This window comes from Schistocerca piceifrons, chromosome 5 (assembly GCF_021461385.2).
Source record: "Schistocerca piceifrons isolate TAMUIC-IGC-003096 chromosome 5, iqSchPice1.1, whole genome shotgun sequence".
Taxonomy (NCBI): Eukaryota; Metazoa; Arthropoda; class Insecta; order Orthoptera; family Acrididae; genus Schistocerca; species Schistocerca piceifrons.
Window position 1 is genome coordinate 81,616,637 of NC_060142.1, and position 20,194 is coordinate 81,636,830.

Here is a 20,194-nt window from a genome sequence, read left to right on the forward strand (position 1 = left end):
AAATGTTGGTGTCGCATGCAGGGCAACAAATGGATCCCACTTTGACGCCTACTAACATTAAACAAAACTTGAAGGTATTATCTTTCATGATATGTACTCAGTGATGCAATTTTTCATTAATTTCTCATTAAATTTGTACTTAAAACTAGGGAGTTCTTTTTCAATCACCTTGTAGTGTAAACCGCAACAGTTTAGCATTCCAGGCGTAATTTTCGATGTAAATAAATTTGGTGCATTAAGTTCTCTGTTATTGCAAAAGAGAAACTGAAAACTGAGAGCTGTACTGCAAGGTAGAGAAGGCTAAGGAAACCACAGCATCGGTTTACAAGATATGGGAAAACTTGTTTCAGTTCGTGAGTACTTTACTTAAAATCTGAATTTCCATATCTGCAGACAGAGAACAAGCAATTTTTCCTATTTTTGATAGAAAGACAAATAAAAAACCCACTGAACGTGCTATAACTTGAACGAAACATGTCTGGTTAAAAGAGGAGTAGAATTTTTATTTGCTCAAGTTCATTTAAGTCTGCAGGTGTGCATGGCCGCAGTCTTCTAGATTGTTAGGCCATGTCATGTTCCCCTTCGAATTTTTTCTTCACAATCGACGTTCCGACACTCCCTTCTCCTCCCCGCCAGGATGATCTTCAGGATCACCTGGTGTCCACGGTTATGTCAGTACTGACACTGTTCAGTTAATTGGGAACACCTGTAGTTCCTGAAGATGATCCCAGCAGAGGGATCGGAACATCGATTGTGCAAAAGAAACTGAAGGGTATCATGACACGGCCCAAGAATCTGGAAAATTTTGATTCTTTCTCAAAAATATTTGCCTTTAATTTGTACTCATTTCTGCATGCAAACTAGTTAAATTTGGAAAAATTTTTTCCACTTCGTGTTGATATCCTAAAACATGGGTTTGGGGGTATTCTACGTGTTCTTGAGGTGGTGAAAATCGCTTTTGTTTAGCTTAAGGGAACAAAAAGATGTCGTTAGGCGATAGATTTGTGAATACAGCCAAATAATGAGTTGTTCGTGCTCGGCAGCATCTGACATTGTCATATTGAAGAATGGTGCGAAGTCTTCGATTGTATTTCTTGATCAAATCTGTAGCTTGGGACAGACAAACTGTTTTTTAGCATTCAGCATTAGCTATCCTTCGATGCCCTAAAGCAATGGTCGCGACTTTTCCACTGCAACCAACGAAACAAACGACTATCTTTCTTGGAAGTACTTCGTGAATGAACCGCTTCTGTTGCTTCATCTTAGAACATACGAACAGTTGATTGCTGCTTAGTTGCTGGCTCGTACGAATGTATCGAAGTTTCGTTACCTGGTACAATGATGTATATAGATTTTACATTTTATCGGTGGATTTTTTTTTTTTTTTTTTTTTTAGGATTTCCTTACACCAAATGACGCCAGCTTTTTGCACAGGTAAATCTTCATAGAAGATCGAAAGTAGCATTATCTTCAATATGTCCAAAGTTTGCTCCAACTCACGTTAAATCACTAGCCAATCCTCTAAAATTAAGTAGTACTGAATATCAGTCTTTTTTTTTAACACTTAACGATTTAGGTCAGCCCTCACCAAGTTCATCTGTGATGGGAGAACTTTCTAGATCAAATTCTGCAAACTAATTGTAAGCATTTTTTTCAAAAGCTTATTGAGTACTAAAATTTGAACAAAGCGGTTCTAGGATTTTTTTGTGTTAGGGAATTATGAAAATAGTGAAATCTTTATGTGAAATTTCAGTTTCTTCAGAAAACTGTTTCTTCTTTAAACGCTTTCTGTGAAAGAGTAGAACTTTTTTTCTGTGACCAAAACAACAAAAAACCGGAAGAACTTTAGCAGCCGACGATGAAGTTGACCTAAGTAGGCGTCACTACCAAAGACATGTACATCCTTAACCACCGGTCTTAACAAATAGCACAGGTAGAAAAGGAGATCTGAAGAGCGCATGCTGGTGAAGTAGGAAGACGCGAGTATGAAGATATTTCAGAGCGATATATGCGGATAGTTATTCCACATTCACGATTCGCGTAATGAAAACAGTTAAGTGTTACATACAGACGACTGGTTTTTTATGCAACGGATGGAAAGTTGGAGTGTTAGCAATTATAAACTCAATCGGGGAAAGACAAGGGAAGAAAGCGCCAATGGCCCCTTTAGGGGACCATCTCGACATTCATCCGCAGCGGTTTACGAAAACGATGCGAGTTTGCCCAGTTAATCCAACTTACGCATTCAGCATATCTTCATTGTAGTTGCAGCACCTAGTTGCAACCGTAATTTTCTGGTCGGTAATTGTCAAGGGAAATTCTCTAGCAAACAAGTCTGACCAGTTCTGTAATATTTCTTTAGACTCTCACAAAGAAGATACTCTGACGTTTTTTGAAGTACTTTTTTGTGAGAAGAATGAGAACCTCTCGTGTCGGACTCCACACAACAGCACGCGGATGGAATTCTGTACACAGTTCAGTAATGTCCAGCAACATGTCTTTTGTCTTCGTCCAGTTTCTAGGACTCGTCAGAATCAGCGACTTTCCATAGCTATATTACTGTGACCGATGACAGTTTACCTGAAGTGGGTTACCCCGCTTTTCCAGAAGCGCCAAGCTGTACTGTTAAGTTAGTCAAGGCGATGCATGTCATCTGTCTATGGCGGATCACGTTATCATAGTATTGGTCAAAACCCAGAATTTCTACGTTGCTCAACTTAGAGGGAGTTACTAACATGTTAGAATCGTTGATGAACGAACTCTTTTGCATGTCAGCTGAATCCCAAAGCTATGTTTGGCACGTAAATACAAACGACTACCTCTTTGAACCGTCCAAAACAGGAAAGCAAAACGTGACACACACAAGCTTTTCAACGAAAAAAAGATAAATAAATAAAATAAAGGAAACTGCCAAAGACCTGCGCGATCATATGAGGAATATTCGCAGAACCAGAGACAGTTTATTCGCCAGCCGTCGAAATGTAGGTTGCATGGATCAGCTTGGAAGCACAAATGGCTCTGAGCACTATGGGACTTAACATCTATGGTCATCAGTCCCCTAGAACTTAGAACTACTTAAACCTAACTAACCTAAAGACAGCACACAACACCCAGCCATCACGAGGCAGAGAAAATCCCTAACCCCGCCGGGAATCGAACCCGGAAACCCGGGCGTGGGAAGCGAGAACGCTACCCCACGACCACGAGATGTGGGCTTTGGAAGCGCAGGCTACCTGTTATTAACGCCCTCTGTTAACAAAAACGTTACGTGTCTGCAGAACTAAATATTTCAGAAAGGGTATCGACGTGACAAATGAAAACAGATCGCCAGTAACGCTGATTTAATATTGATGAAGAAATGTGTTCTGCCTGTTCAGGTCTAGGAATGCAACTTTATTGACGTAACTAATATCATATATACGATTTTCAGACATTAAATGATGGTGGACGACCAGAACCAGACTATTGAAGTGAGTTAAGGGAGATTCTAAAAAATCGACTACTTTTACTGTCTGATTTTTGCGAAAGCTCGCGGTAATTCTCACTGTGAACGCCACGGAACATAACTTACCATCGGGGCACTCCACAATCACCTAACCTTCAGAAAATGTTATGTTCGGCTTTTCAGCAATTGTAACGAAGATTGTTACTGTAAATGGACGAGAGAAAATCATGTTATCTACAGCTGTGCATGCGAAAACACACTCGCGCGCGCACACACACACACACACACACACACACACACACACACCAGCACATTCTCCAAATCTCTCACCAACTGAAAACGTCCGGTCAATGGTGGCCGAGCAACTGGCTCGTCACAATACGCCAGTCACTACTGTTGATGGACTGTGGTATCGTGTTGAAGCTGCATGAGCAGCTGTACCTATATACGCCATCGAATATCTATTTGACTCAATGCTCAGGCGTATCAAGGCCGTTATTACGGCCAGAGGTGGTTATTCTGGGTACTGATTTCTCAGGATCTATGCACCCAAATTGCGTGGAAATTTAATCACATGTCAGTTCTAGTATAATATATTTATCCAATGAATACCCGTTTATCATCTGCATTTCTTCTTGGTGTAGCAATCTTAATGGCCAGTAGTGTAGTAATATCCCAAGTTGGTGACTGCATCAATCACCGTGGCAGGGGGCAACTACAGTTTGCCATTGGAATTGTAGGACTGTTAGTAAAAAGAGTGAACACAATTAAGCAAAGTAATTTTCTGTATCTTATCGTTATAGAGCGACACGAAGTGTCTGTTACGATTGCGTCCTCGTGACCTTTGACGCTACTGAAAGAGAGCGTAGTGGTTTATTTAACTGTTTAGGCGAGCTCGTCGCTGCAGAGTAATTACGGGACCGACAAACGAGCGGTGCTGGACGATTTGCGGAAACAAAAGGCCATAAATTGGTCCGAGTCATTAATTCATAAAGAGTCGTTAAGGGGGCAGCACCTCGGCGGCAGGCGGCAGGCGCCACAGACAATGGCCTCCCTCCCCTGCCGCACGCCCACGCACCTGCGGCGCCGGCACGCCCACCCACAAAGTGCCGCCACTGGCGCAGGAGCGGGGGCCGGGGGCGGCCTGTGACGTGGGAGGCAGCAGCACGTCACGACAGCCACCTGCTGTCACGTAAACACCTCCAACTATTAGGTCTGTCCTCAGCATGGAGATTTCTGTGTCAAGCACTGTCCTATTCGTGCTGGTATCCCCTGGCCTTCCTCCGAATTTTAACTCACATACCCAGCCAGCTGTAGTCTCCGAACCACGTTGAAAATTGCTTTTTTTTTCACATATCGCCGTTGCAGAAACAGTACTGCGCAAGTGATTTTTTCCTGCTTTCCCGATATCTGTCACTCGTCATACTGGATTCAGTGCTTCTTTTGTTTCCGCCTCTATGGCGAATTTTCAAATCTTTACTATGAAGCCATGCTGGCCCACATGGGAACTGCGGTATCGGCCGCCATCCGGTTGGCAGCACTTTACAAACACACGCGCCGCCTGTCACGCCTTTGTGTTTCCTACAGTCGCCACCGTGGCATGAGGGCGTTGCTTGCAGTTCACAGAACAAAACACGCTTGCCGTGCGGACATTAACAGAACACATCTGAAGAAGTGGCCCATCGGGACCATCCGACCGTCTTGTCATCCTCATTGAGGGTGCGGATAGGAGGGGCGTGGGGTCAGCACACCTCTCTCCCGGTCGTTACGATGGTTTTCTGTGACCGGACCCGCTGCTATTCGGTCGGGTAGCTCCTCAATTGGTAACTCGAGGCTGAGTGCACCCTGATAAATGGCAACAGCACATGGCGGCCTGGATGGTCACCCATCCAAGTGCCTGCCACGCCCAACAGTGCTTAACTTCGGCGATCTCACGGGAACCCGTGTATCCACTGCGGCAAGGCCGTTGCCACATCTGAAGAACATTGCATTATAATTCAGAATAACACGGGCACTGCAATATCGTATTTATCTGCCGACGCCGGGAAAGAGACTTTCGAATAGATTGTCTCCCCCTGTAATTGAATATATATAATGTATGTTCGAGTACAGAGTATAGATACATAGTTGACAACATATGGATGTATGCGACTGGTAGTTAATCGCTCGCGGATAGCCAAATCGTAAGGTGACCGTTTGCGATAAGCGTGAAATCTGGGTTTGAATCCACTGCCAATGAGATGCAAGCATCCCCTCTCGCGAGCTCCAACGACGAGTCTACTGAGGTTCAAACATCGACGTACAGAGCCCCACTTTGTGTGTTTGCGATTTCTTAACATTTACAGACTTTTCCAGCGGTCAAGGCTCGTCATCCACGGAATAGTGAATTGCAAACAACCGTGCGAGGTGGCGCAGTGGCTAGCACACTGGACTCGCATTCGGGAGGAGGACGGTTCGAACCCCCGTACACCCATCCTGATTTAGGTTTTCCGTGATTTCCCTAAATCGCTTGAGACAAATGCTGGGATGGTTCTTTTGAAAGGGCGCAGCCGACTTCCTTCCCCCTCCTTCTCTAATTTGATAGGACCAATGACCTCGCTGGTTGGTCGCCTCCCCCCAAATCTACCAATGAACCAATTGCAAACCCTTGTACCCGTATATACTTCTACATCCAACTGAGGCAGCAACTACGGCAAACAAGTTTCTGTATTACTTTTACTATTTGGCGTTAGATGTACAATAAATTAATATCTAAATTCTCTGTCCACGAACAGAATCTGTTCCTCGTTCCTGTATCCCTTAAAGAACCACAAAGCGTGCGAAGGAAGTTACAACAGAAAGTACCCTCAGCTCTTCCTGTTATATACTGGTGAGCAGACAACACACGGTTGTCCAATGCTATCTTAACAACAAGTGACTGGAGGCTGCCGATTCCTTTGCCAACCTAAGGACTAAAATTACATCAGACGGAAAGTCAAGGAAGGATATTACAAGCCGAATCCACCAGTCAAAATCTGGTTTTAACAACAGAAGAAATCTTTTCACATCCAGCACTATAGACAAACATACTAGGAAAAACCTCATAAAAACGTTTGATTGAGTGTACTGCTGTATGAAAATGAAACTTGAACGCTTGGGGCCGGCCGCTGTGGCCAAGCGGTTCTAGGCGCATCAGTCCGGAACCGCACTGCTGCTACGGTCACAGGTTCGAATCCTGCCTCGGGCATGGGCGTGTGATGTCCTTAGGTTAGTTAGGTTCAAATGGCTCTGAGCACTATGGGACTTAACATCTGAGGTCATCAGTCCCCTAGACTTAGAACTACTTAAACCTAGGTTAGTTAGGTTTAAATAGTTCTATGTCTAGGGGACTGATGACCTTAGATGTTAAATCCCATAGTGCTTAGAGCCATTTGAACCATTTGACGCTTGGGGAAGCAGGAAAACATAAAAATAACAGCCTTCGAGATGTGGTGCTATCGCAGAATGCTCGAGATTTCCTGGGTAGGCAAGATGTCAGACGAAGAGTGGAGGAAGAGAAGCCTTGTAACCTGAAGCTCATGAGACACAGGAGGGACACGTGGGTGGGTCATCTGCCGAGACAAGATGTTATCGTTAAAAGTATCATTGAAGGGATAGTAGAATGGAATAATACAACAGGCAGACTGAAGCTCATGAGACACAAGAGGGACACGTGGGTTGGTCATCTGCCGAGACAAGATGTTGTCGTTAAAAGTATCATTGAAGGGATAGTAGAAGGGAATAATACAACAGGCAGACTGAGACTAGAATACATCAACCGGATCATGTAGGTTACTAGCTGCACAACCTATACCGCCATCAAGAGAAAGGCCGGAGACAGAAATGAAATCCGTACTGAACTGCTGCTAACTAACCAGATGGCTGAAGGCCTAAGATGAAGACTGTGAAAACTGCTGTGTTGTCCGAACAAGACAAAGCCAGAGTAAAAGCCTCACAGTCGAAAAGATGTGAACTAGTGCCAGTGTCATAGAGACTCTGCACTTGCACGAGTTCCACCAGCGCCAATGGCGGCACTGACTATGAAGATATCGACTTCGCCGCGGCCAATAGCTGGCCGAGTGCAATCCACCAATGACCGGAAGACAACGGACAGAAGCCGATTCGGAAGATAAAGGAGCAGCTCTCGCCCATATGGTTATACATCATCGTCCACAGCTGACGTAGAAAGGGAATATCGTTCAGTGAACTCTTAGAAGTGAACAGACAGTTGTTGTAAACTACATTTGCTATGTACTGTGAAGTTTACCTACGATTATTTGCACTTAGCTATTAAGGGCTTTCTGTTGTGTTATATTACAAGCACTGTTGCAGACTTCATTATTCAACAAATCACAAACGTAAGTAAACATTTATAACTTATTTGTGTGGCCGTGTTACTAATTTTGTAGAATCTCCGTTCTCCTGTCCTGTTACCTGACCCTGGGGCATAGCTGTGTGATAGACGAGGGAGACATTGTCTTACCGGTGTACTGCACCAGAAGGCATTTCACGAACTCACAAACTCGGCCTACCGTAACAACAGTGGCAACTCGGCCTCCACAGCAGAAGCGACGAGGCCTTTGCAAAACTGGCGACGAGGGTTTTTTTTTTAAAAAAAAAAAAATGAAGCCAAACACTGTATTTTTGATGGTATTCGGTGCCTTTAGGAGCAGAACGTGATCATACCCTGTGACTGGTAATCCAGACAGAGGCCGTTACACTCCTGACGTTTTAAGGCCGGCAGGTGCGCCCTACCTTCCAGTTATCCGTGAAGTTGTTTTTCAAGAAGGTGAACAATGAGGCCAGTTGTCCCTACTGTACATTCCTTCCTCTTACTTTTGCTCTAGCCAGCTCGTTCTGCAGATTTTTCACCCATGAATTGCAGACAGCCACTAGTCTGATAGAGAGCTGGTGCAGCATGGCATGACGTACCCGTTTCTCGCATCCAAGCCCAGCTTTCCCCGTTGCCAGCCGTGTAGAGCAATTGTTGCTGTCTGATGTAGCAGCTCTACGAACTAAGTATCGCACCTTGTATTGTAACACCAAACCACCAGAAAATTCAACCATGTACCTTTCTCCTATATTCCTTACGCACCATGTGTATTAAGCGGCCACAAATATTCAGTCCCTGTTGCAGTTTGCCTGGCTAATGGCTTCCTGGCGCAACAAAAATTCCATTTTCAATATTTTTGGGGATCTTATTCACCGAATAAAAATCTAAAATACTGTCATAATTCACTCATTAAGAGACAGAATCTTACGTTAAAGGTTTATCAGAGAAATTCCAATATCACGGTTAACAACAGTAAAACCGTAAACTTATTTGAGAATAAGAGTGTCTAGTGACTTCTGATTTACTTTACACTTAGCTTCAAAAATTCTCGAAACTTTTTATAGCTCACACCTTCCACAGAATAGTCAAAGGGAACAAATTTCTCACTTACTGTAATTTTTCTGTTCATGCACTAAAACTTCAGCGTTAGTGGTAACTTTTTAATTTATTACTGTTTACTACCAACTCTATTCGCAACAAATTTTGCTAACAGTGTCCGCATATAGCGCTGAATGTGCCTGAAAATTACAATGACAATATTTTGGAGGCACATTTAGTGGTATGTGCGGACACACTGCAAAATTTGTTCAGGGGACATGATGTCATAAATACAGAGATGCGTGAAAAACTAGCGGAAATTATCGCCATTGTACGAATCCATTGCTTGATAGAGATAGCACTTGCCGACTTCCGGCAAACTTTAAATGTAATTTCAAACCACTTCGAAATTTTGTCTCGCACACAGCCTCATAAAATAGTGAAGGGAAAAGAGTTTAGCGCTCCTTGTTCATGCGGTATAACTTCTGCATGAATTTTTACGTTTCAATTTATCATTTCTTACCTACTAACTCTATTCATTATACATTTTGCAAACAGTATCCACACGCATCGCAGTAGATATCCAAAAAATATATCATCGTACGACACATAATTTAGGAGAAAAAAATAACATTTTCACAAAATGTGAGTAGTTCTCAATGTCGTTCGTATAATGTTCATAGAACTGGCGCATCTGTCCTGGAAGGTAGGTCTACTTCTCATGTGATACTGTCATATAGACCTACGTTTAGGGACTCGTTCTTCACGTAACTGAAATAGCAAAGTCGAGAAGTGTCAGCGGCACAGAAAGTGCCCTCCGTCACACATCGTAGAGCGGCTTGATAGGTATAGATGAAGATTAAGCAAAATAAACGTGTCTTCAACAGTAATTTTTTCACATTATTAATGTCACGTATTTAGCATATTAACTCATTTGAAAAGTAATCAGACGTTGAAGTTGTTGCATATATGGGAGTTCGAGTCTTTAAGGGGATCCACACAGGTTGAAATCTTGAAATTTTCAATTTTGTCTTTTTTGTTCATTATCTAATTAATTTCCCATTTCCAATTTATTTCTGGTCATTCATTCATTTAAACAAAACATTCTGTGGGCATGACCATGCCCATCTGATAGTCCTCAGACTGAAATTTCATCTTTTGTATCCCCCGCCTCCGAGGGCAATTACTTAGAAGATGACGATTTAAAAGCTTTCAAAGCAGTGGAGGAGGGGAAGGCATATGGAGAAAATGTAGCTATCACTATGAAGGAGTGCGTATGTCGTGCACAAAAGCGAAGGGTATGAGGCTGCGACAACTGAAAACTGCTTTCTGACGGGAGAAATTGGAAGATGGCATAGGATTAGATGGTATGAATATACTGGCAGAAAAGACATAGAAAGAATTCAAAATTACTATTACATGACCATCAGGCAAAGTGTTAGTAGCATAGAAGACATCGGAAAAGCTATGTGTGCAGTTTTTTGTCACCTCTCCAACACACGATAAACTCGTGTATGGCCTATGACCTCTAGAAAGTGACTCATGATGGAAACACAACAGAGCACAGAAAAATTGTGCGGAATTTGTTCACAAACCAGCTGTTCATTTTGTAAGTTGAGGTCTTCAAAGATTTGTTAGATGTAAGTCTATTGAAGAAATGTCTTCATGGCCGCACCCAGGATCTTAACGAGTCTATCAACAGCATAATCTGTACCAGAATTCCCAAAACAGTGTTTGTGGCAATTAGTACAGTGCTTTTTGGTGTCTTTGACGCAGCGACAACGTTCAGTGAAAGAAATGTTGCAAGGTGTGAAGTCCTGTAAAGAATTCTACGAAATGTCGGTCTTTTCACAGTAAAAGAACTAAAGGGCTTATTTCAATAGTAGTACAAGTCCATTAACTCCATTTTTCTGTCTATAATGCTTCTGAAATTAATGGCCGAAACAAACAGAAAGAAAGATTCATCTCTAGCAAGAAGCCGTATGCTTGAATATTTCTGGTATCTCAACTGCAGATTTTTCAGCGCACATTTAACTTTAGGACTCTGTATCTCAAAATGAACAAAAATGGATTTGTACCACTACTGAAATAAGACCTTCAACTGTTGAATTCAGACTAAAAAAAAGAAAAAAGACTTATAGCATCAGAGGTACTATTAGAAATCTGGAAACAAGCGCAAGACAGCACAGAGGAGCAGGAAAAAAGATATTGCATTTTTCTCAGTTTCTACTAGCCAGAATTTGTTCAAAATTAGACGGTATGCTGATTCGAGTATTGTACATATTTTAACACAGGGGTTTTATTATTTTGTAAATCTCAAAGAAGTTAAAGTGTTACATACGTAGGAAACAGTTGACAGCCTTTTTTAATTTTTTTGTCGTCTGAAGTAGTAAAGGAGTTTTACTATTTGGGAGCGAAATAACTGATGATGGCCGAAGTAGAGAGAATATAAAATGTAGACTGGCAGTGGCAAGGAAAGCGTTTCTGAAGAAGAGGAATTTGTTAATATCGAGTATTGATTTAAGTGTCAGGAAGTCGTTTCTGAAAGTATTTGTATGGAGTGTAGCCATGTATGGAAGTGAAACATGGACGCTAAATAGTTTGGACAAGAAGAAAAATGGTTCAAATGGCTCTTAGCACTATGGGACTTAACTGCTGAGGTCATCAGTCGCCTAGAACTTAGAACTACTTAAACCTAACTAACCTAAGGACATCACACACATCCATGCCCGAGGAAGGATTCGAACCTGCGATCGTAGCGGTCTCGCGGTTCCAGACTGAAGCGCCTAGAACCGCTCGGCCACACCGGCCGGCAACAAGAAGAGAATAGAAGCTTTTGAAATGTGGTGCTACAGAAGAATGCTGAAGATTAGATGAGTAGATCACATAACTAATGAGGAGGTATTGAATATAATTGGGGAGAAGAGGAGTTTGTGGCACAACTTGAAGAAGGGATCGGTTGGTAGGACATATTCTGAGGCATCAAGGGATCACCAATTTAGTATTGGAGGGCAGCGTGGAGGGTAAAAATCGTAGAGGGAGACCAAGAGAGGAATACACTAAGCAGATTCAGAAGGATGTAGGCTGCAGTACGTACTGGGAGAGGAAGATGCTTGCAGAGGATAGAGAAGCATGGATAGCTGCATCAAACCAGTCTCAGGACCGAAGACCATAACAACAATAACAATAACAACACATACAAAAATAATTACTTTCTTAAGCCGAGCGCTGTTGGCAAGCGGGGTGCACTCAGCCCTTGTGAGGCAAACTGTGGAGCTACTTGATTGAGGAGTAGCGGCTCCGGTCTTGCAAACTGACATACGGCCGGGAGAGCGCTGTGCTGACCAAATGCCTCTCTATATCCGCATCCATTGACGCCGGTAGGACGAGGATGACAAAGCGGCCGGTCGGTACCGTTTGGCCTTCATGGCCTGTTCGAAGGAGTTTAGTTTAGTACTACTATCTTAAAACTAATCAATACTTTTAGAAACTCTCTGCTGAAGTGTTCAGATATTTGTAACCTACAAGTAATGTTATTTTTTAAAATTTTTATTTCCAGTAATTTCTGAGGAAAGGTACCTTTCATGTGAATAAATTTTACATTGTTTAGGATAGAGATTTTCCAAGTTAAAGACCCGAGGTTTGGTGAGAGAGGGAGGGTGGTACTGGGCAGTAAAGGTTCTTTACTTGTTATTCCTGCCGGCCGATGTGGCCGAGCGGTTCTAGGCGCTTCAGTCTGGAACCGCGCGACCGTTACGGTCGCAGTTTCGAATCCTGCCTCGGGCATGGATGTCTGTGATGTCCTTAGGTTAGTTAGGTTTAAGTAGTTCTAAGTTCTAGGGGACTGATGACATCTACATCTACATCTACATCTATACTCCGCGAGCCACCTTACGGTGTGTGGCGGAGGGTACTTATTGTACCACTATCTGATCCCCCCTTCCCTGTTCCATTCACGAATTGTGCGTGGGAAGAACGACTGCTTGTAAGTCTCCGTATTTGCTCTAATTTCTCGGATCTTTCGTTGTGATCATTACGCGAGATATATGTGGGCGGTAGTAATATGTTGCCCATCTCTTCCCGGAATGTGCTCTCTCGTAATTTCGATAATAAACCTCTCCGTATTGCGTAACGCCTTTCTTGAAGTGTCCGCCACTGGAGCTTGTTCAGCATCTCCGTAACGCTCTCGCGCTGACTAAATGTCCCCATGACGAATCGCGCTGCTTTTCGCTGGATCATGTCTATCTCTTCTATTAATCCAACCTGGTAAGGGTCCCATACTGATGAGCAATACTCAAGAATCGGACGAACAAGCGTTTTGTAAGCTACTTCTTTCGTCGATGAGTCACATTTTCTTAGAATTCTTCCTATGAATCTCAACCTGGCGCCTGCTTTTCCCACTATTTGTTTTATGTGATCATTCCACTTCAGATCGCTCCGGATAGTAACTCCTAAGTATTTTACGGTCGTTACCGCTTCCAATGATTTACCACCTATGGCATAATCGTACTGGAATGGATTTCTGCCCCTATGTATGCGCATTATATTACATTTATCTACGTTTAGGGAAAGCTGCCAGCTGTCGCACCATGCATTAATCCTCTGCAGGTCCTCCTGGAGTACGTACGAGTCTTCTGATGTTGCTACTTTCTTGTAGACAACCGTGTCATCTGCAAATAGCCTCACGGAGCTACCGATGTTGTCAACTAAGTCATTTATATATATTGTAAACAATAAAGGTCCTATCACGCTTCCCTGCGGTACTCCCGAAATTACCTCTACATCTGCAGATTTTGAACCGTTAAGAATGACATGTTGTGTTCTTTCTTCTAGGAAATCCTGAATCCAATCACAAACCTGGTCCGATATTCCGTAAGCTCGTATTTTTTTCACTAAACGTAAGTGCGGAACCGTATCAAATGCCTTCCTGAAGTCCAGGAATACGGCATCAATCTGCTCGCCAGTGTCTACGGCACTGTGAATTTCTTGGGCAAATAGGGCGAGCTGAGTTTCACATGATCTCTGTTTGCGGAATCCATGTTGGTTATGATGAAGGAGATTTGTATTATCTAAGACCTCCGATGTTAAGTCCCATAGTGGTCAGAGCCGTTTGAACCACTTGTTATTCCTCATGGGTGCTCTAGCTCGCCCTCCTGAATACTCCGAACGTGAAATTCTGACGCTGTGACGCCACGAATCTCGCCTCACATTCACGTTCCCTTAAACGTGCCGTGTGAGGCGGATTGGGGCGTGGTCACCGCAGACGCTGTTACCCGCAACCGCAGTGGGCTGGCCGGGTTCGGCGCGGCCCGCTCTCCAGCCTCCTGCTATTCCCGCCGATGAGCCAGTGCGGCGGCGCGCCGTTTGTATGTTAATGAGCGACGCCGCGCGCCGGCCGGTTCTGCGTGCTCCCTCGGCGCCGGCGTTAAAGGTCGCAACTGCCCGCACTTGCCGCGCACGCTTCCCCGCGTACGCACCGGCGAGTTCGCGTGTTCCCTCTCAGGCTGCGTCATTCCTTCAATAACCATAACTGGCACTCGTCTGGCGTAGCAATAACGATCGCGAGACACTTTTACCTGACAGACTGACAGTAGACACTGACCCAGCGAGTTGGCGCAGTGGTTAGCACACTGGACTCGCATTCGGCAGGACGACGGTTCAAACCCGCGTGTGGCCATCCTGATTTAGGTTTTTCGTGATTTCCCTAAATCGCTTCAGCCAAATACCGGGATCCAGAATGAGATTCTCACTCTGCAGCGGAGTGTGCGCTGATATGAAACTTCCTGGCAGATTAAAACTGTGTGCCGGACCGAGAATCGAACTCGGGACCTTCGCCTTTCGCGGGCAACTGCTCTTCCAACTGAGCTACCGAAGCACGACTCACGCCCCGTCCTCACAGCTTTACTTCTGCCAGTATCTCGTCTCCTAGAAGTAAAGCTGTGAGGACGGGTCGTGAGTCGTGCTTCGGTAGCTCAGTTGGTAGAGCACTTGCCCGCGAAAGGCAAAGGTCCCGAGTTCGAGTCTCGGTCCGGCATACAGTTTTTATCTGCCAGGAAGTTTCATATCAGCGCACACTCCGCTGCAGAGCGAAAATCTCATTCTGGAAACATCCCCCAGGCTGTGGCTAAGCCATGTCTCCGCAATATCCTTTCTTTCAGGAGTGTGCTAGTTCTGCAAGGTTCGCAGGAGAGCTTCTGCACAGCTTGGTAGGTAGTAGACGAGGTACTGGCAGAAGTAAAGCTGTGAGGACGGGGCGTGAGTCGTGCTTGGGTAGCTCAGTTGGTAGAGCACTTGCCCGCGAAAGGCAAGGGTCCCGAGTTCGATTCTCGGTCCGGCACACAGTTTTAATCTACCAGGAAGTTGCAAATACCAGGACGGTTTCTCTGAAAGGGCACAGCCGGTTTACTTCGCCATGCTTCCCTAATCCGACGGGACCGATGACCTCGCCGTTTGGTCCTCTCCCCCAAATGAACCAGCCAACCAACAAGAAGACCATTGAGCATCATGGTGTGGTTTCGTGTTAAAAGTGCGAAATAGTACGTTTCTAGAAGATGCAATCAACAAATTTCTTCTTCCTACGTGAAAAGATTCAAGCTCCAACGGAGGTTCACCAGCTGTCTTTCTTTCCGTTTACTACTCCCGACGTAATTTGTCTCCATCTTCAAGTCACCCACATAGCAAGCAATCAATAGTACAAATCAGCTAAATTAGCACAGTGTGTGCCTTGAAGAATCGTTACACGTCTACAAATCACATCGGCACGGTGGCTACCTCGAAAGTTCGTGCAAAACTGACCAGCCACAGTGCGCCCGCATGGACCTTATATATAATTTTGCTACAATGTGGGTGATCATTAAAAGCAGTGAATTAAATAAATACAATGAAATTTGATACATATCCGACAAAAAATGACATAGTAAGAATCGTAAATTAAAATGTTATTAGCCAGTAAATTATCTCGTTACAGAACAGTCTCATTTACATTCAAAATAGTCAGATATTTAAATATAACAATAATCTGAAAACTAAATCCCGTCCGAATAGGACTCGGAAGAGTCTAACGGTACCGACCGGTCGGCATGTCATCGTCAGCGTACCGACGTCACTGGATGCGGGCCGGCCGTTGTGGCCTAGCGGTTCTAGGCGCTTCAGTCTGGAACCGCGCTATCGCTACGGTCGCAGGTTCGAATCCTGCCTCGGGCATTGATGTGTGTGATGTCCTTAGGTTAGTTATGTTTAAGTAGTTCTAAGTTCTAGGCGACAGATGACCTCAGATGTTAAGTCCCATAGTGCTCAGAGCCATTTGAACTGGATGCGGACATGGAGGGGCGTGACATCAGCACACCGCTCTTCCGTCCTTATGTAAGTATACGAGACCGGAACACCGACTTCTCAATCAAGTAGCTCCTCAGTTTGCCTCCCAAGGGCTGAGTGCACCCTGCTTGCCAACAGCTCTCGGTAGATCGGACGGTCACCCATCCAAGGCTAGCCAAGCCCGAAAGCGCTTAATTTCGGAGATCTGACGAGAACCGGTGTTACCACTGCGGCAAGGCCGTTGCCTAGTTGTAACAATACATATGTCATTGTAAAGGATCACATGAAACATATAGAATGTGCATCTGAATCTACATACATAGCCCGCAAGCAACCGTAGGGTACAAGTTGGAGTGTAAGAAGTTATTTCCTTCGCTGTTGCACTCGCAAACGGAACGAAAGAAAAACTACTGTCTATAAGCCTTCGTACGATCACAAATTTCTCTCGTCTTATATTTTGGTTTTTACGCGAAATGTACGTTCGCGGTAGTAGAATAGATATGCAGTCGGCCTCAAATGCTGGTTCTCTAAATTTCCGCAATGGTGTCTCGCCGAGCCAGACAAGCCATATGCTCGGGCGGCTCGCAAGCCTGTTTCGCGGCGAGCCCTCGGAGCCTACCGTCCACGTTACTCGTAAGCCTCGCAAGGTCACACTGATATTCAGGAAAGGTAGTAGGACTAATCTGCTTCATTACAAGCCCATATCAATAACGTCGATATGCAGCAGGATTCTGAAACATATATTGTGTTCGAACGTTATGAATTACCTCGAAGCAAACGGTTTATTGACACACTGCCAACATGGGTTCAGAAAACATCGTTCCTGTGAAACACAACTAGCTCTTTATTCACATGAAGAGTTGAGTGCTATTGACAAGGAATTTCAGATCGATTCCGTATTTCTGGATTTCCGGAAGGCTTTTGACATTATACCACACAAGCGGCTTGAAGTGAAATTGCGTGCTTGTGGAATATCGTCTCAGTTATGTGACTGGATTTGTGATTTCCTTTCAGAGAGGTCACAGTACGTAGTAATGGACGGAAAGTCATCGAGTAAAACAGAAGTGATATCTGGCGTTCCCCAAGGTAGTGTTTTGGCCCTTTGCTGTTCCTTATCTATTTTAACGATTTGGGAGACAATCTGAGCAGCTGTCGTCGGTTGTTTGCAGTGACGCTGTCGTTTATCCGCTAGTAAAGACATCAGAAGATCAAAACAAATTGCAAAACGATTTAGAAAAGATATCTGAGTGTTGCGAAAATTGGCAGTTGACCCTAAATAACTAAAAGTGTGTGGTCACCCACAAGAGTGCTAAAAGGAATTCGTTTAACTTCGGCTACACGATAAATCAGTCTAATCTTAAAAGCCGTAAATTCAACTAAATACCTACGTATTACAATTACGAACAACTTAGATTGGAAGGAACACGTAGAAAATGTTGTGGGAAAGGCTAATCAAAGACTTCGTTTTATTGGTAGGACACTTAGAAAATGTAACAGACCTACTAAGGAGATTGACTACACTACGCTTGTCCGTCCTCTTTTTGAGTACTGCTGCGCGGTGTGGGATCCTTACCAGATAGGACTGACGGAGTACATGTGCATCGAGAAAGTTCAAAGAAGGGCTGCACGTTTTCTATTATCGCGAAATGTGGGAGAGAGTGTCACAGAAATGATACATGATTTGGGCTGGACATCATTAAAAGAAAGGCGTTTTCCGCTGCGACGGAATCTTCTCAGGAAATTCCAGTCACCAAGTTTCTTCTCCGAATGCGAAAATATTTTGTTGACACCGACCTACATAGGAAGAAAGTATTACCACGATAAAATAAGGGAAATCAGAGCTCGTACGAGAAGATGTAGGTGTTGGTTCTTTCCGCTCGCTATACGAGACTGGAATAATAGAGAATTGTGAAGGTGGTTCGATAAACCCTCCTGTAGGCACTTAAATGTGATTTGGAGAGTATCCATGTAGATGTAGATGTAGAAGTCTCACAAGTACACGAGCCACACGAGTACTGTGGACGCACCTTAATACTTGCGTGTTGATCGAACCTACCGCTAAGAAATACAGCAGCACGCCTCTGAATCGCTTCAATGTCTTCCTGCAGTCAGATGTGGTGCGGATCCCAAACACTCGAGCAGTACTCAAGAATGAGCCGCCCGCACTAGCATTCTATACCCCGTCTCATTTATAGATGAGCTATGCCTTCCCAAAATTCTCCCCACAAAACGAAGTCGAGCGTTCACGTTTCCGACTATCAACCTGACCTACTGATTCCATTTCACATCGCTTTGGAACGTTCTCTCTACATAACTAATCGCTGTGACTGAGTCAAACTGCACGTTACTGATCCTTTATTCGAATGGTACTAGAATGATTCTCGTATTAATTAGAATTAACTTTCTATGTTTAGAGCACGCTCCCATTCACCACACTAGCTAGAAATTGTGTCAAATTTATCTTGTATCCTCTTACAGTCACACAAAAGCGACATCTTGCTGTACACCGCAGCGTCATCAGTATACAACCCGTCCGTCACGTCATTTATGTATATAGAAAATAAGACCGGTCCCATCACACTTCCGTGGGGCATCCCTGACTGTACCCTTGCTTCTGCTGAACGCTCACCGGAGAGGAAAACATACTGGATTGTATTACTTAAAAAGTGTTCGAGTCTTTCACATATCTAGGGACCTAAACCCTTATGCACGTACCTTCGTTAACATTCTGCCGTGTGCCACCATGTCAAACACTTTCCGGAAATCTAGGAATATGGAATCTGCCTGTTGCCTTCTACCCATGGTTTGTACGTTATCATGTGAGAAAAGGGCAAGCTGAGCTTCGAATAAGCGATGCTGTCAAAATCCGTACTGATTTTGTGGACAGAAGCTTTTCTCTCTCAAGAAAATTTGTTAGTTTCGCAGCTTGTACTGTCCGCCCCCTTAGCTGAGTGGTCAGAGCGTGTGACTGCCATGCAGCGGACACGGGTTCGATTTCTAGTCAGGTCTGAGATTTTCTTCATCCAGGGACTGGTTGTTATCTTGATCTCACCATTATTTCATCATCATCTACACATAAGTCGTCCAGTGTGGCACCAACCGAAAAGACTTGCAACTCGGCTGCGGAACTTCTCCAGGTGGGGAGTTCTGGTCATCAATCTACATCTACATCAACATCCACATTGATACTCTGCAAATCACATTAGAGTGTCTTGCAAAGGATTCTTCGAACCACCTTCACAATTCTCTATTATTCCAATCTCGTATAGCGCGCGGAAAGAATGAACACCTATATCTTTCCGTACGAGCTCTGATTTCCCTTATTTTATCGTGCTGATCGTTCCTCCCTAAATAGGACGGTGTAAACAAAATATTTTCGCATTCTGAGGAGAAACTTGGTGATTGGAATTTGGTGAGAAGATTCCGTCGCAACGAAAAACGCCTTTCTTTTAACGATGTCCAGCCCAAATCCTGTATCATTTCTGTGACACTCTCTCCCATATTTCGCGATAATAAAAAACGTGCTGCTCTTCTTTGAACTTTTTCGATGCACTCCGTCAGTCCTACCTGGTAAGGATCCCACACCGCGCAGCTGTATTCTATAAGAGGACGTACAAGCGTAGTGTGGGCAGTCTCCTTAGTAGGTCTGTACATTTTCTAAGTATCCTGCCAATAAAACGCAGTCTTTGGTTAGCCTTCCTCACAATGTTTTCTAGGTGTTCCTTCCAATTTAAGTTGTTCGTAATTGTAATATCTAGGTATTTAGTTGAATTTACGACTTTTAGATTAGATTGATTTATCGTGTAACCGAAGTTTAACGGATTCCTTTTAGCACTCATGTAGATGACCTGACACCTTTCGTTATTTAGGGTCAACTGCCACTTTTCGCTCCATTCAGATATTTTTTCTAAATCGTTTTGCAGTTTGTTTTGATCTTCTGATGACTTTATTAGTCGATAAACGACAGCGTCATGTGCAAACTACCTAAGACGGCTGCTCAGATTGCCTCCCAAATCGTTTCTATAGATAAGTAATAGCAAAGGGCC

The 20,194-nt window shown here is 44.0% G+C and overlaps 1 protein-coding gene and 1 pseudogene across 1 annotated transcript in view; one reads left to right on the top strand and one right to left on the bottom strand.

The window, feature by feature from the left end:
• Positions 1–20,194, top strand: part of LOC124798754 — a 557,216-nt gene that overhangs the window by 228,987 nt on the left and 308,035 nt on the right. The gene's annotated exons all lie outside the window — the stretch shown is intronic.
• On the bottom strand, positions 5,299–5,416 carry LOC124799542 (annotated as a pseudogene).